The sequence below is a fragment of the Elephantulus edwardii genome, unplaced genomic scaffold (assembly GCF_000299155.1).
Source record: "Elephantulus edwardii isolate Elephantulus edwardi_28Jun2011 unplaced genomic scaffold, EleEdw1.0 scaffold00245, whole genome shotgun sequence".
In the NCBI taxonomy this organism is placed as follows: Eukaryota; Metazoa; Chordata; class Mammalia; order Macroscelidea; family Macroscelididae; genus Elephantulus; species Elephantulus edwardii.
This window is the reverse complement of record NW_006399995.1, coordinates 2,714,804-2,722,770: the sequence shown is the minus strand read 5'-3', so window position 1 is coordinate 2,722,770 and position 7,967 is coordinate 2,714,804.

Below are 7,967 nucleotides of genomic sequence, written 5' to 3'. Positions count from 1 at the left end.
TTCCATTTCTTTCTTAACAATGTCCAATTTTCCTACATTCATGCTTCTCACGTTCCACGTTCCAATCACTAGTGTCTGCTTATAGCTGTTCCTTCTTTTCTGTGTTTCCGTTTATAAGATCTCAGTCTCAATTGCCATGTCTGCTAGTCCAAGCAATGGTCTAAGTGTGCTCTATTGTACATAAAGAGCACACAAAGTTTGTTTACTTTTTATTTTTAATTGTTTTTCTGACTCCATCTCTGTATGCCCAATATTCCGAAACACACATTGTGGTTAAAAGGCTTTGCAAGAAACTGCCATTAGGTAAAACATAAAGTAATATGTAAAGAAAAGTTTAATTTTTCCTTCTAAAGCCCCCAAATTTTGGCTAAATCAAAATGTGAGTAAAGGAAACCTGTGAAACATCCATTACACATACTCATATTCAAGGCACATTTTTTTTCAAATTAAGAGAGTTTTCTGGAAAAGAACTTTTTAATTAATCCAACTTCAACCTTTTTTCTCTTATCCTTCGTCACAAAAACAAGTCAACAAGTCTCAAATTAGCTTGTATGTTTTAAAAAATAATAGCATTATCAGTCTTTCGAATTGCCATCTAATTTTGAAAAGAATAATGACTTGCATCCCCAGGCTAAAAATTTTAAAAGACATTTAAACTGAACAAAATTCAGCTTCACTGGAGATATATATTGATGAGGATAACCCTGCTGGGGTTTGTCTCGCTTGCCCTTTTGAAATGAATTTAAGCGTCTCCAACTGAGATTAAAAATAACAAAATACTATAACTTGCTGGGACAACAAAGACACAAAATAAGCTTGCATTTTGACAAATTCATTTTCTATTCTTTGGATCTCAGATGTTACTTTTCCTTTCTGTAACTCGTCTTTGTAATTTAGCCAGAAACCATCATGTGTGTTTATTAAAACAACTTTGGCCAGTTAAGGAGTGATGACAAAACTTATTTAAGATATGTATAAAGGATACAATACTGTTTTCTAGATGAGCTGAAATAAAAGACTTAACAAAATAGAGTTGTGGTATTTTTCTCCAGCTCTATAGTTTGAAAAACTAGATTCTCCAATTGTCAAGATTTGTCACATTTCCCTCCCTCTTTTCACGTTTCTTTTTGTTGGACAATTGAAAGTTATAGACATCATAAGACTTGACACTTGAGCAGTATATTTCATCTAAGAAAAAGACTTTGACCTGAAAATCCATAATATTGTCACATACAAGTAACTGATAAAGAGTAATAGTATTGACAATGTGAATATGAAAATTTCTTATCTCCTAAATTGTTATTTAAGTTTATTTACATTGTGGTTCATTCATATACATTGTGTTCCATACAATCCCTCATTTACATTGTGTTTCATACAATCATTCATGTACATTGTATCCCACGTAATTAATTATCACTGATCTAGGCCTATTATTATATAATCTTTTCAAGTTCTCATTGAATTTTTTTTATTGCTATTGTCCTAGTGATTTCCAAACTTCCTCCTTTTCTGTCTTCTTCACCATTTCCCCAGCTTCTTTTAGACACTTACTCACATCTTACTAGTTATCTTTCTATTTTTACAGTAACAATCTTATGCAATATTTGTCCTTATGTGACTGAGTGATTCGTTTTTATTCTGTATAGTATAACTAATTGTAGTCATTATTCCTTATGGTGCTTGACTTACTTCAAATGTAGGTTTTGGAAACATTTTCAAGTCAATTTCTGTCTTTATATACTCCCATAAATTCCTTAATTTTTTTGTCTACTAAGTGGCTACTTTAAAGACGCTCATTGCAATAGAAGTGTCAGTGCTTATATGGACAGTAGTTGAGAAAGCATATTTTAAGACAATATTACTATTTCAATTAATATTTTAATTTAACATAGTTTTGCTTCATATATTTCTTACCTGGCCTCACTGTATGTTTTTTTTTCCTTCTCCTTAGTAAGAACTTTTGTTCCTCCAAATAGTGACTTGTTCTATTTTACAGCACACACAACTGATTCTAGAATTCTCAATCAAGACTATGACCTACAAAAAAAACAACTAAACATAGTTCAAGATTTCTTTACTCTTCTTTTTGCCTTAAAGCACATTGCACTGTTACTGTTCTTCTTTCCTTAAAATATCTCACTATTGTTATCAAAAGGGTTCATAATTTTATCGTTGTGGTTTTTGCTATTAGTTTAATATAAAGCTAGACTCTTGAGGGTTTATTTTTATTCATTGTTTTAGTGTGTGATTTAAAAGTCTTTTAAATCTAATTGTATAATTGCTAACTTGTTTTCTCCCCACTATTTATTACATCTGCATATCATAGGTTATTGATGAGTCTTCCTGCCACACTCCTCCTCATAAAGCCCTGCTTCCTGAGTGATCTGTTCTGCATACAGATTAAAAAGGTATGGGGACAGGATGCATCCCAGATGTATTCCTTTCTGATTTTGAACTATGCAGTGTTTCCTTGCTCTGTTCTAACTACAGCTTTTTGGTCCAAGTATAGGTTTCGCATAAGCACAATCAAGTGTTCTGGGATTTTCATTTTCTTCAAGTTTAGCCACAATTTGTTGTGATCCACACGGTTAAATGCCTTTGTATAGTCAATGAAATGCTATTAGACATTGTTCTGGTACTCTCTGCTTTCTGCCAAGATCCATCTGACATTGGCAATAATGTCTCTAGTGCCACGACCTTTTCTAAACCAACTTTTATTTTTGGTAGTTCTCTGTCAATGTACTGTTCCAGTCATTTCTGGATAATCTTTAGCAAGATTTTGCTAGTATGTGATATTGTTTAATAATTTCCACACTCTGTAGGGTCACCTTTTTTGGAATGGGAATAAATATGGATCTCTTCTAGTCAGTTGGACAAATAGTTGTCCTCCAGATTTCTTGGCACAATTTGTTGAGCACATGCAGGGCAGCATCTGTTTGCTGAATTATGTCAATTGGTATTCCATCATTTCCTGGGGTTTTATTTTTTGCAATTCCTTCAGTGCAGCCTGAACTTTCTTCTTCATCACCGTTGTCTCTTGCTTACGTGTTGTTTCTTCAAATTCTTCTGTGTCAGCCAATTCTTTTTGGTACAAAGACTCTGTAGACTTAACACCTTCTATCTTCATTAATACTTCTTGAATCATTCATTATCCTGCCCATAGCATCCTTAAACATTGCAACTCATTGCTTGAATTTTTTCTTTAGTTCCTTCAGCTTAAAAAATGCTCAGCAAGATTGGCCCTTTTGATTTTTCCAAATCCAGCTACTTGCATAATTCATTATAGTATTTTACCTTGTCTTCTCTTACCTTTGAAATCTTCTATTCAGTTCTGTATCTTCTTGATTTCTTCCCTTTGCTTTGGCTTCTCAGTGCTCTAGTGCAATATTCAGAATCTGTAGTCATCAATATAGATTGAAGTTCAATACAAAGAAGACAAAGATTCTCACCACTAGGTCAATTGGAAGCACCATGATACATGAAAAAGAAAATGAGGTTGTTAACAATTATAGCTTGCTCAGATCCACAATTAACACTCTTAACATCAGCAATCAGGATATCAAAAGATGAATTGCACTGGGAAAATCTGCTGTCTTGGATCTTTACAGAGTGCTGAAAAGCAAGGATGTCAGTCTAGAGACCAAGGTACACCTAATCCAGGTCATGGTCATCTCAATTACACATTATGCTTCAAAGAGTTGGACAATGACTAAGGATGACAGAAGAAGAATAGATGCCTTCAAGTTGTGGTGCTGGAGAAGAGTTTTGAACATATCATGGACTGTCAAGAAAACAAATTGGTCTGTTTTGGAGAGCGTGAAAACAAATCTCTCTTTGGAGGCTAGGATTTTGAAGCTCTGTCTCACATACTTTGGACACATTGCCAGGAGAGACCATGCTTGGAAGGGTGGAGGGACAAGGTAGGAGAGGAAGACCCCGAATGAGATGAATTGATACAGTATCTGGGGCAATAGGGGTTGGTGTGTAGGAATTAGTGAGAATGGCTCAGGACAGGGAAGGGTTGAGAGCTGCAGTACATAGGGTTGCTATACGTCACAGGTGACTCAATGGCACAGAAGAACAAAACCCACACTATATTGGTTGGTTTTGACCTTGGGGAGGGCCTTTGTATTTAAAAGTTGGTTGTTACCATAATTTAGAGGAACATTCTTCTAAGTGGTACAACACTCTTCTGTCAATGTGCTGTACTGAGGTAACCTGGGGTTGCTGTGATGCTGAACCTTGTGCTATTGAGATGTCAAAAGCCATAATGGTTACCCATGGTGGACAGTGGTTGGTAGAGCTCCCAGTTTAAGACAGTTTGGAAACAAGAGTGGCATCCACTTCCTAAACAGCATGCCCCTGGAAACTCTATGAACTTTGATAAGTGACAGTGGTTGTAGAGGGGTTCCAGGCCTTTTGCTCATTGGGCTACTATGAGTCGTGTTCACCTCTATGGCAAACAACAACAACAATTGCTTTCATAGGTAAAAGAACTCTGCTGGTATAGTGCATATGTCAGTCTGCTAAGTGACAAGTCAGTGAGGTAAATCTACCAGCTGTTCTGTGGAAGTAAGATGACCAGTCTCCTCTTGTAAGATTTATAGCTTAGGGCACCCAATGGAGAGTAGCTATGCATAAATATTGATTCAATCACAGTGGGTAGAATGTGTGTATGATTGAAAAATTAAAGTTATATAAGAGTATATTCAAAGAAGTCTCACTAGTATCTCTGAACATATTTCTACGTATCCTTTGAGAAAGAACAGTTTTCTTAGTTTCTGCTTTAACTGCCATGTTTCTTTCTATAAAAATAAGCAAATACTTAAATACTTAAAATGCATACTCATTTCCCTTCTTACCATACAACAAGGTCAGCAGCAATCTTATGTGAATAATGTATCTCTCTTCTACAACTGTTGCTACGCTCTCTCTACCCAACTCTGTCAATAGAAAATCATATTTGGCCAAAAGAAAATCCGTAAGGCATTTGAAAGTCCATTAGAGCACAGGAAGGAAATCTTTAGATCTCACGAAATACTCTTATTAACACACCAGAGAAGTTAAGAATTATATGAAGAAAGATGTATGTCCATTACTCAGTTTATATGAGTCATTACTCCTGAATGCTTACTCTAATCTCAATCAAGTTCCTTACCTGCACCACACCTCCCATTTCTGATTCCATCTTATTTACAGCTCTAAGATCAATAAACTATGCATCCCAGAACTTCTGAAACCAATGAACTATGTATTATTGAACTTAAGTTTAGTTGTCAGCAAATTTCCCCTTCTGCTTCTTGATATAACTTGGAGTTTGGTCTGCTCCCATAGCCCTAAGTCTCTAGAATATGGTAGGTTTTTTCCTTGTTTGTGTGGAGTGCTTTTTTTGTGGTTGTTTTGTTGTTTCCTTCGACTATTCTGATTCCTCCTTGAAACTCAGCAGTTTTGACATTTATGTTATCTACTCTCACCATCTACCATCTCTCCTTTTGTAATAATCTGTTGTTGTATTGTTGTTAAGCACCATCGAGTCATAGACAACTAAGAGCGACCCTGTGAACAAAAGATCTGAACACTTGTATAAATTTCATTGTTTCTCTAAGTTCATAAAGTTTTCGGAGATAAGCTATTTCGGAAGTGGATGCCACTCCTACTTCCAAGCCTGTTTTAATTTGGGAGTTCCATCAAACACCTTCCACCATGGGTAACCATTATTGCATTTGACACATCAGTGTCACAGACCCCGAATTATTCTTCCTCTTTCCTTGAATATGTTAGCATTTATAATTTCATCTGCCTTTTTTTTAAAATGACTTTGCAATAGAAAAAGTTCAAGGCTGTTATGGGGGGGTATTAATAAATTCAGAATTCTCTAAATACTTATCAGTTATAAAACTATAGGTATATAGCTACAAAACTGACATGGGGGGGGGGTTGTCTCCAGCCTGCAAAACTAGTTTCTTTATCTTAGGATTCTTTGTGTTCTTTCTTTAGTGATGTAAAGTAGTTCAGTCTGTCTGTTTACCAGGAAAGGAAATGCATCTCCCTTAGATATGTGTTTATGTCTTTGGAACTATTTTTCTCAGCCATTTGTAAATTGCATCTCAATTTGCCTGTTTGCCAGGAGGTGTGTCTTAGCCTTTATCTTCTCAAGGTCTGTTTTTCTCAAGTCATTTATTAACTCAGGTTGCCTGTTTACTATTACTGGTGTGTGAATGGGTTTTTTTCAGATATGGAAATTCTTTAACTTTACTAACAAAGGTGCATTTTTAAGGGAGTTGGTGTTTCACTCTGGTATAAAAGTGGTATAAATGACCACTCTCAGATGGGGGGCAGTCTCTAAGAGGGATCCCATTGCTTTTCCCCAGATCTGTAATAAAGTGCTTATGGATATTGCAATCTGTCTGTCTTATAGGCAATTGACTATGGAAAGAACACCTTGCTTTGAGTAATTGCTGCATGTACATTGAGTAGATATTATATGTTTGGAAATTAGTTAAATGCTACTTTGGTCAGTCACACCGGAGACTGGGTGTTTCTTGATTTTCAAACCGGAGTGACTTGGTTAACAGTCAAATTAGTTTGGACATTTGGAATCATTCATATTACAATATTCATAAAATTGCTTTGGATTTTAATATTGAATAATAGCAGCAAAAAATTAAATTGCTTGAGATAAGCAAAATAAATGGAACACAAAGAATTGTTGCAGGCGAGTATTTATGCTTTCATCCCTTACTGATACAGAGAACAATGGGAGGAACAGAAGAGGATGCCAAGGTAAATAAAATATATGTACAATATGAGCATCAAAAGAAGAAATTTGGGAAGTCATTAGACTAAAAAGAATTAGTCAATTCTCAAACATGTGATCAAGACAAATGGTGTGGAAGGAGTCTAAGATGTAAAGAAGATATTGGTAAAAAAAAAATCAAGGACCTTTGAATTGACAGAAACCCAATGAAGGTGTTTCAACAAATGGATGCAACTTTGGGAAGTCTCACCTGTACTGAAAATTTTGGAAAACAACTATCTAGCCAACTGCTGGGAAGAAATCCACATTTGTGCTCAATCCATAAAAATATAGTTTAAAAGACTGTGGGAAATATCCAATAATACCATGAAGATCACATTCAAGTAAAATTTTGCTGATAATAATTAAAAAAGATTGGAGAATACAACAGAGAACTACTAGTAATTCATGATGGATTCAGAAGAAGATATGAAAGAAGAATTAAATAACATATCAATGTCAGATGGATCTGGGCTGAAAAGAAGAGAATAAAGAGAGGTGTTTACTAGTGTTTTATTGACAATGCAAAAAAAGCATTCAGGTCTGTGAATCATAATGAATCATGTAGGAAGTTGCAAGCTAACCCAAAGGCAGCACCTCTGGCAGTTAAAATGCACCAGCCTCTCTTCAGAGGAAAGAGAGCAATCTCCTTCTCAGAGATTTAGAACCTTTGAAATTTGCCTGGAGGTTCAGATAGGAGTTAGTTCCAACACAATGGCAATGAGTTGGAGAGTGTGTATGTGTGTGTGTGTGTGTGTGTGAGAGAGAGAGAGAGAGAGAGAGAGAGAGAAGGACACAGAGAGAGAGAGATTGGGAAGAATGAGAACACTTAATTGTGTTCATACTGAACTTGAACATAGACTAAGAAATGGTCATTCAGACAGAATATGGAGACACTGAGACATCAGGAAAGGTGCAGTTCAGTGTTATATCCTTTTACCATATTTATTCAATCTGTACCCTAAACAATAATCTGAGAAGCTGTACTACCTAGAGAAAAATGTTGTGTCAGGATTGAAAGAACAACTTTAACCACTCAAGATATGTAAATGACATGCCCTTGTTGTTGTTGTTATGTGCCATCGAGTCGCTTGCGACTCACTGAGATCATATGTACAACAGCCCTAAACCCTTCTCTATCCTGTGCCAATCTCACTGCCTCTGACAC